This window comes from Lemur catta, chromosome 1 (assembly GCF_020740605.2).
Source record: "Lemur catta isolate mLemCat1 chromosome 1, mLemCat1.pri, whole genome shotgun sequence".
NCBI lineage: Eukaryota > Metazoa > Chordata > Mammalia > Primates > Lemuridae > Lemur > Lemur catta.
The window spans coordinates 70,290,574-70,308,936 of record NC_059128.1 but is presented as its reverse complement, the minus strand read 5'-3'; positions in this window follow the sequence as shown (position 1 = coordinate 70,308,936).

Sequence of the window (18,363 nt, the reverse complement as noted above, 5' to 3'; positions counted from 1 at the left end):
AGACAGAGGAAATGAATTATAAAGGAGAAACACAGCAAATCCAATCCTCCTGTAGCAGGTGGTCCAGGAAAAGTGGAGGGGGCAGAATAAGCCTCTTAAGTGACCTAGATTAGTAACAATACTCTCCCCCCTGTAATGACTGATTCTGATGATCAGAACAGGGGAGTTATTTCTGTAGTTTAGAATAGCTGGTGTCTCAAAGAAGAACAATTTATAACAAGTAATTTGTACCTGTTAATATATTTAAATATACGTGACAAAATGTACAAACATACACAAAAATATTGGTTATATTGAGGAACACAATAAGGCAGGACAGAGGAATTAGGACATTTTTTCCATGTCTTTCCATGCGTACACTTTGGTACCCTGACTTAGGATGTAAATTTCATTTTCTAATTATGATACAGATTATGATAACATTTCTTTCTCCTGGCATCCTTGATACCAAAAATAGAAGATTTGGAGGTAAAATAAGCCAGGTCACACTATAATACAGAGCAAATCATTGTTAAAACATGAATCTATCTACATCCATCTATCATTTATCTATCTATCTACCTATATCTATCTATCTAATAAGCAATATAAACATGGCACAAAATTCAAAAACTATATATTCTTTCTCCCACTCGATCTCCAGTCACTTTCTTCAGAGGCAAGAGACGTTATGTGCATTTATGCATTATATGCGTCCCTTTGTTTAGTGGTACCATATACACTGTTCTCATGTTGCCTTTTTTACTTAACAAAATTACACTGAGATGGTTCCATTGTCAGTACTGTGCCTTATTTTTTCCCAAAGGCTGTACAGTATTCCATTGCATGTTTATTCCACAATTTATTTAACCACTGTCCTAATGATGGATATTTTGGTTGTGTCCAAGCTTTTGTCACTGCAAACAATAGTCTACTTCTGGATGTCAGGCATTATGTAAAGACAGCCAATTTAGAAACTGCTCAATTTGTTGGTGGATAATGCGTTACAATTGAACTGAAAATGTGGAATGACAGTCTCGTGACTCAGCCCGATGTGGTGGGGAGCAACAAAGCGCTATCTTTTTCTACCATCAATTATCATGAAATCAATGAACAGTGTCAGGAGGGAAAAAGTGAACTATTCATGATATTTTCAATCAATTTTCAATCTTTTTGTCATTTGAACAGAGCAAGAATAGAATGGGTGAGAGGTTTCTTCATTCAAATTTAAGGAAGATTTTCAATGCCTTTATTTAAGCTTAAATCTAAACATTAGTTGAAAGACACAGAAAGAAAACACAGTGTGCTACGTTATGCTATTTCAACTTAGCTATACTGGTAACTACATGGGTCAGAGTTAGAATTGGTCAAAGGAGAAACTTGTGTGCAATTTTGGAGATGGAAGCAAAGCAGCAGCTGCTACTCATGGAAGATTCTGTGGTCCTTGTGGTGATGGGCAGAAGCAGAGGTGTCTGGCAGGTTCCAGATGGTCTTTGCACTCCTCTGCTCTGCTTCTGGGTCATCTTCTCTATCTCTGGCCCTGCTGACCAACAGTGTCACCAGGCCCTCCATGGTGTTTGCTGTGGCTCATGTGGCTGCATGGAGGCGCATTCTCCCTTAGACCTCTCCAAGCTCCTCTTGTATGGCCCTACTCTGCCAACCAGACATGCTTGGCTCTCGGATTTGTCTGAAATGTCCCACATTCCATCCATGTCAGCGCTTCAACTGGACGGGTTGGTGACACTTTCGCTGCCTCTCTGCTTCTTGCTTCCAGACCCTGCCCGGATTCTCCACACTGTGTATGGTCTCATTTCTATATTAAATTCTTCATTCCCATAATAATCATCTTGACTCTGCTTTCTTGGTGAACTGTGACTACTACACACAGGAAATGCCGGGCACCATGAGTTACACACGTCCTGAAGTATCCTGTCCACTTCCAGGCTCTAGGTTGTGAAAGACAGGTGAGAAACCGAAGAGGACAATGACAAGGTGATGGTGGCTTCTTATCTAGTTCTAGTTGGGCAGGAAAAAAATATCAGTTTAAATTTCCATCTAGGAGCTATGGATGAGACATCCAGGGGATCATTTTTGAAGTCTTCAGGAAAAGTGTAAGTTCTCAACTTGAGATGGCTTAATTGTGGTCCTGCTTTAAGTCAAAGGGATGGAAAAATGGCCTGAGAGTCCTTGCTAGTACTAACATCATTGCACAGCCACACACCACTCAAGAAATGCCACATTAAGTCAGTTCACTGGTTCCAGCCCATCATTCTTTTCCTGCCTGTGGCCCCAAGAGATTTTTGGGGAGGATACAGTTGTACTCCAGTATATCACCTAAAGGTGAAGGGTGCCTTCCAGCAGCCTTTCTCAAACCCTATTAACATCCTTTCCTCTGCCTCTTATTTAATGCCATTGGTTGTTATTTCACTGCAGTTGTTTGAAGGACAACCTTATTTCCTTATAGGATATCAGAATCAAAGTCTTGAAGTTAGACGTTTTTAATATGACTTTGCTGTGCTAAATACTTGAGGTTAAACTTGGGTGTTGGCCTCTCTCTTTTATGTGAGATCTACTGAGTTATTGATTCTTTTTTTTTATGGTGCTAAAATATATGTAATAAAAAATTTTCCATTTTTTCCATTTTTCAGTGTACAATTCTGTAGCATTAATTACATTCACAATATTGTGCAACCATCATCATTATCTATTTCTAAAACTTTTTTTAATCATTCCAAACAGAAGCTGTACTTATTAAGCAATCACTCCCATTCCTCCCTCACCTCAAGCCCCTGGTAACCTTTAATCTGCTTTCTGTCTTATGAATTTGCATATTCTAGATATGTCATGTAGGTGGAATCACACAGTATTTGTCCTTTTGTGTCTGGTTTATTTCGCTTAGCAATATGTTGTGTGGTTATCCTGTGTTTAAGATCCCAGGTTCCTCTGCTCAGATTGAATATAATGTTCTACCTCCCTATGTTCTTGGGAATTTCTTTATGATTTAACTGTCTCCCAGGAAGAAGAAATGAATCCAAAATGATAAGGCCTTGTTCAAATGTAATGCTTTAAAAACACAAAATGATGAAATAAATTCAACAACATGAAAAAAATGCTTTCAATATTCTTTAAAACAACTACCATTCAGATGAGCTATCAATGAAATATTTCTATCTTTGTATTGAGGCAGTTGAAGTCTCAAGCTACTGATATAAACATTATTTCAAGGCTGCCAAGCCTGTGACTATCCAATAATGGTCTACAATATTTAAACACATCCCAATCCTTCAATATATGAGAGAGATAACATGTCCATGCATCTTCAATGCATGATTAATCTTTTTTGACATTTCTCTTCAGTGTTGAGGAAGATGGCTGAATTTGCTTGTGGCTGCATTGACAATAACTTATCTCTGCCTCTTTCATTCCTGAAGGGAAATGTCATAACAAGAACTCACCATTAAATAAAACATGTACATTACATTTTTTTTTATTTCTGAAAAACAAAAGAGGCCGACCTCAGAGTCAGAATGAATTTATACTGAGCAAAGAAAAAATGAGACCTAAATATAGAATCTTGTTTATTTGTTTTAGCATTTGCTAGTTTTTCCTATGGCAAGAAAGCTACTTCAGAGTAAACAGCAATAGGAAAGTAGTTACTTCCCACCTAGGTAAGTATATTGAAAAATTGTCTACTTGGAAACATAGCAGCACTGTAACTGTATGATTTATAGTTTGGTTCATTTAATCATTTATTCATCCATCTAGTGGATAAATGTTACTGAGTATCTACTTTGTGCAAGGCACTGTGGTAGGTATTTTCAGCTCTGTCCATTACTGTCTCTGCTAGCCCCATAGGACTTTGTATAAATTCAATTAAATAAAAACAAATCAATTTCCAACTTGCACTATGTTTCAAGTACTTAACAGTCACCCATAGCTGGTCACTACCATATTGGACAGCACAGATGGTGGACTATTTCCATCACTATAGAAAATTTTGGGGAGTAGCACTGATACAGAGGTATAAAAAAGCAAAAGAAAAAGTTTTCTTTAAAGGAGCTTGCACTCTAGTTGAGCAGACTGCATATTTATAAAGAAAAGGAGTATAATTCTTATTTCACCCTGCAATACATGGTAGCAAGAAATTAGTAGTATCTTCCCTTTTGTGGGCATGTACTATGTGCCAGGTACTGCTAAATTCTTTACACACGTGGCAGAACAAAAATAAAATATCAGAGTATGGTATTTTTGCTCTGCTTCTTGGCCTTTCTCCCTTTCTCACCCTCTGAGTGTGTGGGAAAGGGTACTAGCCTTTGCCAGACCTGACTGTATTGTCATGCAGATTTGCAAGAATGGGTAGACTTAGAGACCTGAAGAGGGGAGAAGAGTTCTGGGTAGGAAGGCAAGATTCTCACCTTTCCTTATACACTGTTGGTGGGACTGCAAATTAGTATAACCTCTATGAAAAACAGTATGGAGATTCCTCAAAAAAATAAAATAAATATTGAAAATTCATCCCAGCAATCCCACTACTGGACATCTACCCAAAGGAAAAGAAGTCATTTCATTAAAATGACACCTGCACTCAAATGTTTATTGCAGCACAATTCACAATCGCAAAGATATGGGGTCAATCTAAGTGCCCATCAATTCATGAGTGGATTAACAAAATGTGGTATATATATACACCATGGAGTACTATTTAGCTATAAAAAGGATTGAATTAATGTCTTTTGCAACAATGTGGATGGAACTAGAGACCATTATCCTGAGTAAAGTATCTCAGGAATGGAAAAGCAAACATCCCATGTACTCTCTAATAAATTGGAACTAATTGATGGGTACACATGGGCATGGAGAGAAGTAAAAGTGATTGGAAATCAAGAAGGGGGAGTGGTAAAAACCTACCTATCAGTACAATGAACACTGTTTGGGTGATGGGCGCACTAGTAGCCCTGACTTAAGCATCATAAAAGCTATCCGTGTAGCAAAAACATTTGTACCCATTTAATATTTTGAAATAAACAAAAAGAAGGCAAAATTCTTACCTTCTAAGACTGGGAGAGGAGTTACTTGGAAAGCTTGAAAAAGAAGGTTCTGAGTACTTGTGAGGTGTAAGGGAAGTGTATGGGAAAAGAAAGGGGATTGTAAAGGGTTTGTTGTGGACTATATATTCCTTCCAGGTATGGAAAAATGTAAGCAAAAAGCTTGAGTTATTCTGATGTTAATATTTTCATATTGGACTGTGTTCACCGATCATCACACTACTCTGAAATAGGGCCATGTAAGTCACACATAAAATAAGCTTATGTTATTATTATTCTCATTCATTTAACTACTTTTCTGCAAGGTAGGGCATTCTTTTTTTTTTTTTTTTTAACCCTTTGACCAACACCTCCCCGTTTCCCCCACCACCGCCATTGGCAACCACCATTCTATTCTCTGCTTCTATGTATTTAACTTGCATAGTATCATTCTTATTTTACTAGTGCACAGCTTGAAAGTCAGAGAAAGTAAATATCTGCCCAGGGATACACATCTATTAAGTAGCAAAGTCAGACTTGGACCTACGTATATATGACTGGTTATCATGGCTTCAGACTAGGACTGGAACTATACCATTGGCTCTCCTGAGTTGCCAGCATGCCCACTGCAGATCTTGGACTTCTCAGCCTCCATAATGGCATGAGCCAATTTCTTATGATGAATCATATATCCTATTGGTTCTGTTTCTCTGGAGAATTCTAATTCATATGGCTTCTGGGGATTAATCATGATCAAATAGTGAATCAGGAAGTTCAATTGTTTCCATACTACTTCTTTCTGCAGCTCCTCGGGGTGTGAATTCAAAGCAAGGAGTAGGCACTTCTGTCCCCTCAGATCTTTAGGTCCTCTGGAACTGGAGGGATGCATATAAATCCGGATTAACAAGAACATCTTGAGGCCAGTGATGGATCTTAGTGTCCTTCCAATGGCCAAAGATTTAATAGTCTCCCCACACTTCTAGGAGCTTGTCTTCTAGGAGCAACTTTATCCAACTAGCATGCATTTGGGTAACAGATAAAACAAGAAAGGGAAAAATAAAACATATAAGAGAAGCAAGGAATGTTTGTGACCAGACTTGGGTGGAGAATGTTCTATTTATGGAGTCTACCTGGTATCACTCTGAAAATAATCTGCAAGTAGAATCCATCAGTCCCAAAATAACAAAATGCCCAAGGTTTAATTCAGTTCTTCAGCTAAGCAGAGTAATTTGTTCCAGTGAATTAGGCTCTTGGATTAGCCCTGTCCCAGCCAGAGTATGGATCAACTACAGACTACTTTAATTGAGGCTTTTTTATGCATAATACCCTTTGCTAAATGGAAGAGTTAGACCAACCATTCTCCACCTAGAGAGTTTAAGACAAAACAAGCAAACAAACTTGGAGCCAGGGCCCCACCTGCAGATACTCAGATTTAATTCTTCACAGAAACATAGCATGAATACATTTTTAACAGTCTAGTGATTCTAAAATGCAGCCAGGGTTGAGAAGCATTCATCTAGACTATTTCATAACATAGACTCAAGACATCCCTAGAATAGCCCACAAATTCTGAGAATTACATTCCTGCAATTTTTCTCTTAGACATAGTTTTGCCAGTATAAGGCAGAGCCCACATCCTCCCACCTCCTACTCTCCCTGGTTTGTAGTGACTCAGGAGTGTCTCCTAGGGGGCTTTCTCTCCTCTCTTTCTCCCACGTTCCTCTGGTCCAATCTGCTTATTCTAAGCCTTTGCTATTCATGGTACAGTCCTCAGACCAGCCTCCATGGCATTACCCGGAAGCCTGATAGACATGCAGAATCCCAGGCCCATGTGAATGAGTCTGACTCTCCATTATAATAAAATTCCCAGATGATTTTTATGAACTGTAAAATTTATAACTCACTGATTTATATCTCCTCTAAATGGATGGCACTGGGACAAATGCCTTGACACCAGGACACTTAGTGCACAGAGGGGATGGTGTACTCTGCTCCTTCTTTCATCTGCTAGGAAATGGGGTCATTAGTTCCCTACCATGAATCTCACTCTACCAGGTTAGTTGCTAAGTAAAATTATAAACGATGTGTTCTCAGAGTCTTTATATGTGTGTGTGTGTGTGTGTGTGTGTGTGTGTGTGTGTGTGTGTAATGGAGAGAGAAAGAGAGAGCAAGACCACAAGTGGGAGAAAGAGAGAGGGAAGGAGAGAGAGACAGAGAGAAGCCAGTTGTCTCTGCAGTTGGCCAGACAACTGGTAGATGGGAAGGGATGGGTGTGGGGAGGGGAAGGAGATACATTGGAATGCCAAAGCTAAGCACTCAGTTATGTACTCAATGCACAACAGCTGATTGTATGAGCTATTCACGTGCCATTCACATTTCTTGAGTCTCCTGTTTTCTACTTGATTTGGCTGCGGTCTCTCATAGCTCATATTGGTTGGAATCTCTTTCCTTTGTGGCTTAGTGGCTCAAGGGCAGGTACTAGCAGCTGGGGCTGAGCAATGCCTTCGGTATTTGACTATTTCGAAAGGACATGTCAAGGGACTGATTGATCCAAAATAAATCTCTTGAGCTCATGCTGCATTTCATCTCATCAGCAGTTGAGAAAGGAATCTTTTGGCACTGAGAATAGAAGCCCAGAGAAGCTTAAGTGAAAATGAGGTTCTTGTGCTCTCATACCCTCTCACTTTGGTCACCACGATTTAATGAGGCCTGTGTCCCACGTTCCAGTAGGGCCAGCATAACAGTATTTAGCATTGAGATGAAGAATATCGGTTTTGGAGTCAGATAAGTTTTGCTTGAATCCCACTTTTGCCACATTTAAGCTTTGACTTTGGATATGTTTCTTCTTGAACTTAAACACCAGTGTTCAATTATGTAGAATAAAAATAGTGAGAGAAACTGTCTCATATAGATCTTAGAAGTGCTTCATAAATACTGTTGATATGATCATTATTATTATCATAGTCTGCATTATACACTTTAGCGCTACTGTTGATCTAGGATGAGTCTGGGATTCCTTTATGGACTGCAATTTAGTCTCACCTAAGTCTATACAGCGTTCTGTGTGTGTTGCTTTGAGGCACTGTAAGTATGAAGAGCACAGGAACCCTCCTCTTAAAAATAGCAATTATGTTCACTTATATAGAGGCATCTAGACTCCTGAGGAAATTTTATAAAGAAAAATGTGCCACTGGAGCAGTATTGGATGATTCTTAGGAATCCAAGAATGTACAGCAACAAAATTCAAGTCCTAATGCAAAAGGATTTAGCACTGTGTGTATATTTGTTTAAAGAAAGCTGCTAGCAAGGTTTAGTCATTGTGATCATTTTTGAGCCACGCTCTAGTTCCAACCATGTGCTAGACAGCATTTACTGTCTCCAGCCTGCTCAGTTTCTCTGTGACAGTTCCAACTCAGCCCTTACTGGAATGCCAGAGCTTGAAGGCAAAGAGTTTGAATCCCCTGATGCCAGGTTATTCTTGGCAATAACCTACCTTGGCCCAGATGGAGTCATGAGGCTCTGTCCTCTTTATTCAGGGCTGGAACCAGGAGAGATCTCTTTGTGTGCGGAGTAAAGTAGGCATGGAAATCTCACCTGGGTACACCCAGGGTCCTTCTGTGGATAATTAAGGGGCAGGATGGAATCACTGTGATTTTGAAATTATTTTTTTAAATGATAGAATCCTTTTATCAAAAAATGATGTACCTCACTACATAAAACAGATAGCTAATGGTCTTTTGCTTTGGTTGATAAGTCCGTGTGTGTGTGTGTGTGTGTGTGTGTAACAGACTTTGGAGCCTCTGTTTTCACAGATACTCACTGCCACGAGAACTCACTCACACACACATATGTATACAGTGGCCTCGGTTGCTTGCTATGAAGGAATCCCAAGGCTCCTTCAAACATTGTTTAAAAATCACTGCACTAAGTGATTTCTCAGGTTTAGTCAGCTGCTGTTTTCCACGATACAAATGACCAACTATGGCTTCAGGTAGATAAGAAGGTGTTCCATATTTTGGAATGAGAGTAAGATAGAGTCTGTAAGAGAAGCCAAGGCCCAGAGAGAGAGAGCCTGGGGTTGAAGCAAAGAAAAATCCACGGGCCAAGTGAAGGGCTGAGTATAGTGGTGGAGGTGAGCACTTTGTTAACAGTAGACAAGGTGTCAGGGGATTGTTTCTGAGTTCCCCGTCGTGAAACAAATGCCATTAACCTACCTGAGGCTTGGTTTGACTGTCATCTGTCGTGGTCTGGACTGTTCATGTACCCTCAATGTACCAAATACGCTTCCACATCCAGCTTGGCAAGACACTCATCTTGTGTGGTTCGTTTCCAGTGGAGGCCCAGGAAGGAGGCCTGGGAGGTGGGCAGAGGGCAGAGGCCAGCAGGATGAGCCCACGTCTCCATCCACAGGGGTCCACTGGAACCCAAAAGCTCTGGGTCTTTTGGATTATCACCTGCATCTATACGGTGTGTGCTCGAGAGCATTTTAGAGGCTTTTAGTGCTTACTTCCTACCCTGAGATCTGTAAGTGTGACATTTGGTCAATCCAAGATCTTCATTAACACATCTTTAGAAAGACTGAGTCTTAGAGACATGGGTAGTCTAGATAGAAATGTGGGAAAACATTAAGTAGAAATGGGGTTAGGCAGATATGCTGGAAGGATTAGGAAATTTAGGGGGAAATAATCCCAACCACTTTCAAAACCAAGCCAAGAATATCCACAAAAATGGAGATAACACTTTACCCTTCTAAATGTTGTCCTAATGTCCCTCTTGGATAGTTTGGTATTTAAAGCTTTAATATACATACATCAAAACATCACCTTGTACACCATAAATAGGCACAATTTTTATTTGTCAATTATACCTTAAGAAAGTTGGGGGGGTGACATACCCTAAAAATAAACAGACAAATAAATAAATAAACAAGAAGGTCTAGATTTGTGACATTTTCTTGCAGAGTCTCTACTATAACCTGCAACATGTTTTTCTCCATGATCCAAAATATACTTCTCTGTGCCTGGGAGGGACTGATACCGCCAAAGGAATTGCATGCCATTGAGTCTGATTTTAAAAAGCAATTTCAAAATTAGGCTTTCTTAACACGAAGTATCCAACTGCTATGTTTCCTTCTGTTTCCTCTCCTGCCCAGCATATCTGGACGGTGCAATCTCTGACTGAATCCCGGGCTGCTCTGTCCCAGTTCAGCCTGTGCAGAGATCAGATGGTTAAAAGGTTATGGGAGCCGGAGCCGGCCAGGGCATAATCTCCGCAGGGGCCAGAAATGCTGCTTCCCGTCAAGAAGCCAGGCCTTCTGGCCACTGAAAATCCCTGGGGAGGGACCATATTTGGGGACAGTAGCAGTGAGCTGATGTCCTTTCCTAATTTAGAGGCTGGGGTGGTAATTTACACCCAGTCCCCAATTCCATCGTGGAGTCGACCCGGGCAGACTCACCTGGTGTGGGACAAAAATCCACCGCGATTCAGGTGGAGGCGGAGTGGCAGGGAGGCTGCAGGGCGGAGGGAGAGGTAAGGAGTGGGTTGGATTTGTAAGGAAAGTGGGGTAATTGAGGTGGCAGTTCCAGATTCTAAGCATAGCTAAAGTAAGAAACTGGGTTTCTCAGAAGGGCCCACCGAAGAAATTCCATCTGCTCCTCCGGCAAGTCTAGTTTTGACGCCCCTAAGGCGGCGTCAACAGGGAACCGCCTGCCTCTCTCGGTCCCTTCTCCCGCTCAGGCAGCCAAGTGGAGCCGTGGGTGCCAGCGGGCCGTGTGGGCGCCCGCCCCGGGCGAGCTGCCGCCGCCAAGCGCAGGCACCGGGCATCTGCTCCTGCCGCCTGCCCAAAATAGAACGTCTCATTGTGATGGATTAATCCCTTGGCTCCCGTCCTGCCCGGGTCACCAGCTCAGCCTGCTCCGCGCGGAGGGGAGGGAGGGGGACGAGGGACACTTAGCTCACTCAGCACAGCCCCTCCTCTCTCCTGCAGAAGTGCCCTCTGCAGTTGCTCGGCCCTTATGCAGAAACCGAGATGGGACCGCAGGTGGCAGGGGCCCCGGGCAGGGGATCGTTTGCTTCCTTTTCAGTGGTTCGTGGACTCCTGGGGGCAGAGAACCAAATGAAGGGGGATCTTTCCTCTCTCTGATCTCTCTGAACGTTTACTTTCTGCTTCTCACTTAACCTCTCTGTATTTGTTTCCTCATCTGTAAAATGGGGATAATAATTTTACTTGCTAGGACCATTATTAGGATTAAATGAGTGAATACACATAAAGTGCTTGAGACTTCACAGACGGACACGTATTGTACGATTCCACTCATACGAGGTACCTAGAATTGTCAAATTCATAGGAAGTAGAATAGTGGCTAGCAGGGACTGGGGGGGAGGGGTTATTCTTTAATGGGTACAGATTTTCAGTTTGGGAAGATGAAAAGGTTTTGGAGATGGATGATGGTGATGGTTGCATAACAGTGGGAATTGTACTTAATGCCCCTGAACTTAAAAATGGTTAAGGTGTTAAATTTTATTTTATGTGTATTTTACCACAATGAGGCACACATGCACACACACAGTACACCAGGTATATAATAGGTGCTATGCAAATGTTGGCTATTATTTACTATTATTATTTGCTTGTGATATGTATTATGTCCCAATTCATTTTATAAATATTTGTGTACATATATTTAGTCCCCCAAAAAGCCTCTGGATCATCCATAAGCATTCCTGTCACCTTCGCTTGGCATGACACATTGCTCATAGGCACTCCAATTCACCCTCACAAAATGAATGAATGAATGAATATGTTGGACCAGAAAATAGAATATCCCAAAGTAAATTCTGTTACCCTTAACCTTGTGCTTTACAGAGGAGACAGTGTTCTCCACCAGTGGATAATCCTGAAGAAAGTCCAGACAAGACACTTTTGGAAAGGGTATTAACAGAGGGATGACTTACTGGTTCTATAATTTTCTTCCTGGTGGGGTGGTTCTGAAGCTTAGGAATGATCAAGGTCAACCTGATAGAGCTGCTCAGGGACCCACCTCAGGGTTATTTTGTGTTTGGAGGACTGGTTGGAGACAGAGTCAGAACAGCAGGCGTCTCCAAGGGTTTGAGCCCCCCACGAAGGCCCTGAGGGTGTAGCCAGCCTTCACTGATGCCAGGCTCCTAAGACTGGCCCTTCAGTAATGCAGCTTTGGAGGGAGAAGAGGGAGTTGTGTGTCCTACCACTCACTCTAACGTCCCTCCCTGCAGCAGGGACCCCTCCCTCCTTTCCTACCCTCCCGTGCAGCCCCATCCAGTGTGAGCCCGGAGGAGAGAGCCAGTCTGTGGTCTTCAGTAAATGCTCCACACCTAAATGCGTGTCTTAGGAGACATTGTAAACGTGCCCTAGGAGTCACCTGAAAGAACTCTTTGGAAAGATCCAGAAATACGTGAGTGTATCTTATAAGCAAAGAGGAAATTCAAAGGGAGCAGTTTGGAGCTGAGTGCACCAAAACTCTTGAGTCTCTCACAGTACACACTGGGCTATTTTTGTGTGGAATATTTTCACAAGCTCATCTGGGGTGTGAGGCTTCATCAGAAAGCAGCAGTTCACCTTGTGGGAGACTAAAGTCAATTTTCGGGGACTTAAAAAACCTTAGGCCCTGGCTCAGGAGGCTGGGGAAAGAGGACCAGTAGAGTGACACTGGGCAGCCACAGTGAAAAGCCAAAGGGCAGAAGATTAAAATGGTGGCTGAAAAGGGCAGTGAGAAAAGATGAGCCAAAGGACTGAAGATTAGGAGGGAGCAGTGAGTGTCACCTGGGGGGACAGAATGCACATGGAGGCTCAGGCCCCTGCCCTCCCACTGACCTGAAGTTTCTGCCCCAGACTCACCTCCCATTTCACACCCATTGGCTTTCTAAGGCATGTTTTGTTTAAATTCCCTGCTGGCTAGAGATCACAGATGAGTCACTGTGTATAAAGTGCTATACCCGTCTTGCCACTTTGGGAAGGCACATTCTGCTGAGTAGGCCCAAATGTAGCAGGTGACGATTTGATTCCTCATCAGCCAAAGGCTCCCCTTTGAAGACTCCTTATGGGGCCTCTGCAGGGACAAGGGCAGGGCAGCATGTAAGAGCTTGGAATGTGACCTTGATCTGAGCTGCTGTGACTTTAGCTCCTGGGGATGGGGTTAGGTGTAAAGGTGTTGCCCTTGCAGGGGTCCTGGACCCATTCAGGCTCTCAAGATTATCTTTATGCACGCACATACCACACACACACACACACACACACACACACACACACACACTCACACACACACACAGAGCACCTGGGACCAGCTTACAAAGCCAGGCCTGGGGCCCAGTGGGGCCTTGTTCCAGAGGAGGATAGAATCGCCTGCTAGAAATAGCAAGCCGCTGCTTTCAACAATAGGGCTGAGGTACACAGTCCATGTACACTTTGCATGCAGACAGAAACCTGAAATGAAAACTAATTCAAATAAAGGCATTTGACATTCGAGCTAAAGCCAGGAGAGGCAGACTGGCTCAGTGCCCATAGAATCAAGCAGTCATTTCTAAATCCAGCTCTGCTGTTGGTGACCTTGAACAAATCATCTAACATCTCTGTTTCTTTATTTCTCTAATCAGGAGCTATAATTCTGACCAGGTAATCAGCTACACAGGGGGAAAGAGAGAGAAAGAGAATGTCGGTAAAATTTTTTGCCTATATACAAAGTACGAAGTGTCAAGGAATGCAACATTTGGGTATGTACATTGCAATTTCCGGTCTCTATCCCACACCTTCAGGCTAAGTGCTCTCACTAATTCAGGGTGAGATATGCCCACCCTCAACACTGAGCACCCACAGATGCTGCTTGTTACAGTGAAAATGGCACAATGAAATAGCGCACACAACCTCACACACCCCAGCCCCGACTCATCAGGCAAGTCTTTAGCACGGTGCACCTCGTGGAGTAAGAGTCCTGGATTATCGTTCATAGACATCTATGTTTTAAAGTCTTCTTGTTTTGTTTCTTAGAGATTTTCTTCTCCCCATATTACCACAACTGCAGTATTTGCATAAAAATAAAAATGTCACCATTTTATTAATTTACATTTAATTTATCTGGGGGCTGACCATTTTGGAATTTGGATCTGGAAGTATTCAGTGATTCTGCGCTTGACAGAGACAGAAATAATGGTTTCTCCTGAGCTTCATATTCTACTCAAGGGGACTGTGCATTACAAACCAGCTTTCATTCATTCCAAAACACTGATATCTGCAATGAATCTCTTCTTAATGGCTTACTATTTAGATCTTAGTTGGGGCAGGGATATGAGAGAGAGGCTGAAAGATGCATAGATTTATAAGATCCTATCATTGGGTAGAGTGAAGGGTGTCATTGGTGTTCTTCACCTATGTCTGACAGCCGCCTTATTTATACAATGAGCCTTTTTGTTCAACTCTCTACAGAGAGACTAATCTAGTATATTTTTGGTTTACTTGGGGTCCCGCTCTAAAACATACCAGCTAGATGCTTTGAAAAGAAATGGATTAATTTTTCTTCAGCCAAGACAGTTATTCTCACTGTCTTGAACATTCTGCATGTGCATGTTATTTTCTGCAGCATTTCAATATAAATGTCCAACAAGGTGACCAGAAATAATAAGCTCTTGACATTTACCTCCCCCTCTCCAACAGAACCTAATTATTCCCTGACAACAACTTTCCTTGTCAGGAGAGTCCCACAGGCCTAGAAACAAGGACATTTTAGCCTTTACAGATTAGCAGAGCTGAGGAATTTGTACATGTATCTTTAAAATAGCTGAGGTATCAAACATAGGTCAATTTTCACATAGGACATTTATGGTGAAGAGTCTGGTAAGTTACTCACATTGCTTAGAGTATTTATTTATAGTAAATTAACTATTGCAGGGCTTGGTCCCAGTGTATTTCAAAGTCTGTAGCAAGTCAGCCTCACCTCAGAGGGAGCAAGTTTTTATGCACATGTGCACACACGCACACATACACACGCGGGACATAGACATCATCTAAACACCTTCTTCAAGTTTATTCTACCTTTTAATAATAATTTAGAGGAATTTTCAGAATCAAACTCTTGAAGACTTGATGTGGCAACAAGGCTGTGTGCTTACAAAGGGGGTTTTCTTTAGCCACCTTTGCAGATCTGTGCCTAGCTTAGCATGGGGCTGCCCTAGGTGACGTTGGACAGGGTGTTACTTTTAGCCTTCCCTATTCCCTTTCTGGGAAAGCAAGATGAAGAGGTCATGACCAGTAAGATCTTAGGGGTTCAAGGGGACCCCTTTGAGGGGTATTTACATGTTAAAAAAGAAGCCTAGAAGGGTGGAATTGTAGGGGTCTTAGCAGGACGGGGGTGGAGGAAGAGGGTTGTGATTGTTTTGGAAGGAGGGACATCCTCTTAGTGCCCTTAAAAACACACTACACACCATGCATGTCCTTTTCTGTTCTCCTCACTTACAAAGCCACTGCTTGGCCATTCAAATGAAAGGCATTTTTGGTGCTTTAAAAAACTAGGTTTAGTTCTATGTCGCTTGATTCTTTCCCAAAAGTTGTTCCTAGACTTAAAAATATGCTTATTGGTAAACATTGTGCGTGCTTTTAGCAACAAGCTGTCTGGTAAACCTTTCCAGGGTTTCTGGCAGATCTGTTCTGTGCAACCTATTTCTGCTCTGCTTTTTTTTTTTTTTTTTTTAACTCTTTCCTAACACAATTGTCCTCTAGGAAACCCACCTGATCGTGTCTATCACATTACTGCCTCTCCTATGCAATCTGGATCAAATGGTTAAACACTCCTTGTTTAAGGGGAAATGTATGTAAGTTCACTCGACACAATGATCTGCACATGAGAATTTCCAACATGCCCAGGACTGCAAGGTTCCTGCCTGAGGAACAGCAGGGTCTTGTTCTGAAAGACAAGGGACAGCATGGTCACCAGGGAGGGCTGAAGGGCAGAAAACACCATGTACTTTCCAGCCTCTGTCCAAGCAATCCTGGCAGCTGGACAGGGCATAGATGGCTGGAGGCAGTGAGGGCACGTCTGTGCACCAGCTCTGAGCCTCTTGAGCCATAGAAACAGTTCAGTCACGAGGAAACGTGTCAGTTCATACACACATGGCTTCCCTCACCCATTTACAAAGAGCATGGTCCTCAGAAATGATTGTTATGCTTGTTTAACTTTTCAAGTTAGAGCTGGTTTTTAAATTCAGTCAATCCAGGGGGAGGTTGGTCAGGTGCTGAACAGCAGGGTTTAAGGTACAAATTAATTCATGTTGCTGATCATGGCTTGGTCTGGAAAACACTAATCACTCTTGTTCTGAAAAAATGATGGCTTTCATTGGCTGTGTTTTGGTGGACACAACCTTTTTCACCTTCCTTATAACTTAACTCAAAACTCTTTTTGCCCCAGAATCCTTCTTTGAATGAGCTCAAACAATTTCTATGGATTATTTCCAATGGATTAATTCTGCCTGGTTAACCTGATTGTTCTTCACTTTCCTTCCCACATAAGTGTTATTTCTCTAATAACATTGAGAAGGCAGAACTTAAAGAGCATTGATTGCTCTTACTATCTGTGTCGGTTGGAATCATTTTCACGGGTTTTCCTATGCTGCAGCTCATGGAGCCTAGAGTTTTGATTTGGCCTCTGTCCTTATATGTGATTTGAGAAAACCTGTGCCACATTTCTCTGACTTGGTTCTCTCATGTCTGAGATGAGGGTGTTTTTATCTCCCTCTCTCAAGAATGATGTCAGGTACGGAGAGGAGGAAGTGAGGAAGTGCTGAAGCTATGGCATTAAGACCCTCCAAGAAGGTGACATTTGTTGCCAGGGGAAAGTCACTCTGGTTAGGAGACATGGGCCATGGCTTTAATCTCATCTATATAGACTTTTCTAAGGCAGGAGGGATCAAGCAGCCTGGACTTGGGTATGGCATAAAAGTGTCCCTGTATTATACAAGCTATACGGCCAGTAGATTCTTCATGTGGCTTTCCTCAACACGGGGTCCCCGATGCCTGGCAGAGAATAGTTGTTCAATAAACACTTGCCGAATACTTGACCAACTGATAGATTGAAAACACCCTTTTCTGGACTTCAAGGTATATGGACTATCTCATGTTCATGTCAGGTCACGAGTATAGCCATGTTGCCTTCTCTTTTCATCTGACAAAAATTTTATGGAAATTAATATTAAAGAGGTAATTATTATGGTTACCAAAAACCCCACCAGCCTCAGTATTTGTTAAGGTAAGTGATAACTGATTACAGAAGTAGGAATTGAACAGAAAAGACTCCAAACTTAAAGACTTTATAAACAAATGAAGGGAAAAAATAACATGGAAATTGTGACAGAAGGCAAAGAAAAACTTGGGCTGGATTCATATAAAGTGATGAACACCTGAATGTGATCATTTCTGAAAAGCTTAAGAATTTTAGTTTTAACCACCAGCCCATTGGAATAAATATTTTATAAGCCTCTTAAGGAGGTTACACAAAGGCTGTGCCTCTTTGCAGCCAGGTGAGCACAGTTTGCTTGCATCTCTGAGTTGTGATGGGTATAAAGCCTAGTTTGTAAATGCCTCATAGAAACAATTAATATCAAATTGTTGAAATAGTGCATTTTCCAAAAGCCCTTTCCGCCCCCTCTGCTCCATCTGCTAAATGTGCTCAGGGCATTGCATGGTTCAGCATTTAGAACACTCCAATCATGTGAGGGGAAAGTGACCTTCCCTCAGGTTGGAAAACTTTGTGCTGTGACCTAATGGGGACATTCCCTTGAAACCCGAGAGCCAGGAACCCTTTCTTCTCTGGGCTCCAATTTTCGTGAGACGTCTGTGGGCCAGTTTGGCTCACCTGCTCCTGTGTGTGCCTTCACAAATGATGACCCATCGACAAGCGAGTCATATCCACTTTTTGTATGTGCCTGTTCATTAAGGAGCAGAATTTTGCAAACTACGTCTGAAAATTAGTTCATTACTATTACTACACATTTTATGGTAAAATTCCATTCACTTTTTCTCACCTTTGGACTTACAAGTGCCAGAGGGAAACGAGCCCTTTTCCCAGAGTAGACCACTGCCTCCACCTTTTCTTCCATGCCCACAAGCACCACTGAGTTCTAGCCTCTGTCAGCACAGGCCTGGGTGCTAAGAGGAACCTCCCTGTTCGCTGCCCTGCCTCTAGTCTCTGTCCCCTGGAAAGCCAGCCTGAACCTTCCCAGTGCACTGCGTTGATCATATGCTCCCCATCAGAGAACCTTCAGTGACTGTCACTGGCTCCCGCCTCATGTCCCAGCTCCAGAGCCTGGCATTTAAGTGTCTTCCCAACAAGTTCCCAACTTC